Source organism: Zingiber officinale, chromosome 3B (genome assembly GCF_018446385.1).
Source record: "Zingiber officinale cultivar Zhangliang chromosome 3B, Zo_v1.1, whole genome shotgun sequence".
Lineage (NCBI taxonomy): Eukaryota > Viridiplantae > Streptophyta > Magnoliopsida > Zingiberales > Zingiberaceae > Zingiber > Zingiber officinale.
The window spans coordinates 57,248,451-57,251,862 of record NC_055991.1 but is presented as its reverse complement, the minus strand read 5'-3'; the positions used below and the strand labels follow the sequence as shown (position 1 = coordinate 57,251,862).

Here is a 3,412-nt window from a genome sequence, read left to right as displayed (position 1 = left end):
CAACTCTCTGTCACAGGGTTAAAATATCCCAGTTATGCTTAGGACTCTTGGTCAGATGGCTATTGCTAATCCAATATTTACTCATGGTCAGCTACCTTGACGGGTAAGTCATTGAATATGTCTTACTTTTTTTTTTGCCTTCCTACTTCAAGATTGCTTAAATGTACTGTGGAAGTTTTTATTTTTTATTTTCAAAATCTATTGATTGAATTAATGATTTGAAGCTAGCCATTCAAATGGTTGAGCATCCAGGGAGGCAATATGCTGCCATTGATCCGAGCCTGGACCTCTGCAGCTTCTACCTCCCCTCCTATGGTTGCCCTTCCTTGGTAGCACCTGCCTCATCAAACAAAATTATGAAAATGATCATGGTTCGACACAGTATATCTTCCTATTTTAATTCCATGAGTATTGTAAATAATAACAATGTAAAGTTCATATAGATGAGGCTGCATACCCAATATTCAAGGTATGGTCAACATCAGCCAACAAAAAGGGTGGAGAGGAGGAACTTGTTTGGGCTTGTTCCCAGTGTGGCTGCTGGGTGAGAGCCTTGGCCTTCTGCTTCTCTAGGATCTTGTTTAAATTAAATAAGATTTAATCTCCATGGTGTTCATAATCTATTAATGTTGTTTATGGAGTAGATGAATTGCATTCACTTGGGCAAAAAGGGTCACAAACTCACTTGCTTCTCCAAACTCTTGTTTTGCTCCTGTAGTGCCTTCTCCTGTAAATAAAAAAGAGATGGTTATGCACATGCATGTAGTATTATTATTAACCTAAATTTAAACATTTTAGGCTCTTGAAGGATCATGACAATCTTCTCTCTCTCTCTCTCTCTCTCTCTCTCTCTATATATATATATATATATATATATATATATATTGATAAAAGAATTTTTTACCTTCCTCTGAAGCTCAGTGATAGAGTCAAACACCACTTGGTTCTACACCATATAAAGAAAATCATGGTCGATACAACTGCAGAATGTCTTGCTTAACCAACCTTTGTTTTAGCATGGGAAAAGGTCATGTGGTTAACCTTTCTTGACCGGATATGTTTCAAAGAATTGTCTAGCTGATTTTCTAGCTGTTGGAGTTCTTTGTGGCTCAAGGAATTGAGTTACTCCCCCATTAGATGCCTGAAGCAATTATTGTAGCAGGGTATCACTAGGTATGCCATATTATGGAAAAACCTTAGCTCTGATCATATGTTTTGATGAAAAATCTAGATGTAACTACAACGGATCTACCTTTGACTTTTACTTAAAACCTCAATCTTGGCCTTAAGTTTGCCGTATTCTTGATGCCAGTTTCCCTGTATGGTCCTCATGAGAACATTAGTATGGATGATTCAGACTTCAATGCTGAATATTTCACATAGAAGAACAAATATAGGAATTTCATGTAATCTATATAAATAATAAAAAGTACATCTTTATGATTGTTTGTTCCACTTTGTAATCTAGTAGCTTCCCCGCTGGCAAATATCTTGTTGTCGGAGTTATTGATGGAAGGAACATTCGGGCAAATGATTTTGCATCCTCTCTCAGCACACTTGTGAGTCTCGAGGACATTGTTGGAAAAGGTCATATATATTGGTGTAATGCCTTTTCTTTTTTTCTAATTCTTGTTTTTCTTCAAAATGCAGCTGATATTATTTAATGTTTGTATGTAGATAAGCTTGTTGTCTCAACTTCGTGTACACGGCTGTCAACCTTGTCAACGAGACAAATTAAACTGGATACTGAGATCAAGGGCTTGCTTTTGTGTCTCCAAAAGTTGATGAAGTAAATGCATTGGCTAAAGTGTTGGCTGGTGAGAAGGATGAGGTAGTTCTCACTGCAAAAGTTATTCAGGCTTCTAGGTTTCATAATGATAGCAAAATCTTATGATATTTGGAGTCTATTTGCTTTTGATGTTGTAAAAAGAATATTTGTGTATTTTATGGATACTGTTGTAAGAAGAATATTTATGTAATTTGTGAATATTTGTGTATTTTATGGATACTGTTGGAAGAAGAATATTTGTGTAATTTGTGAATATTTGTGTATTTTCTTGGATATTGTCAATTTTTCACTGTTTTGGAAATTGAATTTGTGTCATTAAACAATACTGATATTACATCGATTTTCCACTGCTGCAAAACCGATGTCATTAACTAATATTACATCGGTCGTATACCGCTGCCAAAATTGGTGTTATTAACATATTACATCGATTTTACACCCGATGTCATTAAGTGATACTACACCGGTTTTAACCCGATGTCTAAAATGACAGACTTTTACATCGCATTCATAGACATAGGTCGAAAATGTAATAGACAGCAGTGGAAAACCGATCTCTATGAGGGTTTTTGTTGTAGTGCAACTTGTCAACTTTGACCTGTTGGGACTTTATCATTAACTAGTGTTGGTGCAATCATGCCTAGAACATAAAATTTTGATATTTGACAATATTAAAATTAAGGTGAATAATATGATATCTCACCTTCATGTTAAGTGGGCAAGGAAAGTCCTTGCAGGCTTGGTGACTATGCAGTGAAGCCCAAAAGGAATGGAGACCGAATTCATGGTAAGAAGAAAAGCTTGGGCAAATCAAGAGATTGGATACAGGGCGAATGAAGACAAAGACCTGAAGAAGCGAAGTTTTCATGAATAAAAGTCTAGGGAACAAGATTATTCAGCACAAGGTGAATAAGAATCGAGGGCAGACAAAGTTTAGGTGAATTCAGTCATTTGAATGGCATAAAATAGGGCAAACTTGTATCAATCAACTAATTCTATGTAAAATAAAATGAGAGTTTTTTGTTCAAGGTTTAGGGTTTGTAAAACCCCAAATTATATAGTCGATTGATGCTATGCAATAATTGACTAATGTGCTAAAATCTCAAAGCAAATTGAGGGTTTTGTAGTCAATTATTGTGTGGTAATCCTAACAGTCGAGTCTATCAGTCAATTGATAGGCGATGATGAAGGAAACATAATATTTCTCAATCAACTCAACTGATCGAGATCAATTGATTGATTGTGGATATTAATCGATTGATGTCGATCAAGAATCGAACAAAAAGATTTTGAATCAACTAACCAACTCGGGTGATACAGATCAGTTGATTGATCATAAATATGAGTCGATTATTTCTATTAATGAAGCAAATAATTCGATTATTTATTTAGATCAATCAATTGAGGAGAAGTAATAGTTCATAGGTGTTCGAATTATGGATAAAAATGGACATTATTTAAAATATTTAGAGGGAATTCAATGAATAAAATAATTATCGAAGAGTAAATCAGTCGACTGAGGATGTGTATCAATCTACTAATGTTTGAAGAAAGACTTGCATAATTGTTCAAGTTGAACATCCGTATAAGAAGGCAAAATATCCCTATTTTAGGGAGAGCTCT

General features: G+C 34.9%; 1 pseudogene; it reads right to left on the bottom strand.

Moving 5' to 3' along the window:
- Positions 1 to 224: 224 nt before the first annotated feature.
- LOC122054904 lies at positions 225 to 1,592 on the bottom strand (annotated as a pseudogene).
- Positions 1,593 to 3,412: the final 1,820 nt, after the last annotated feature.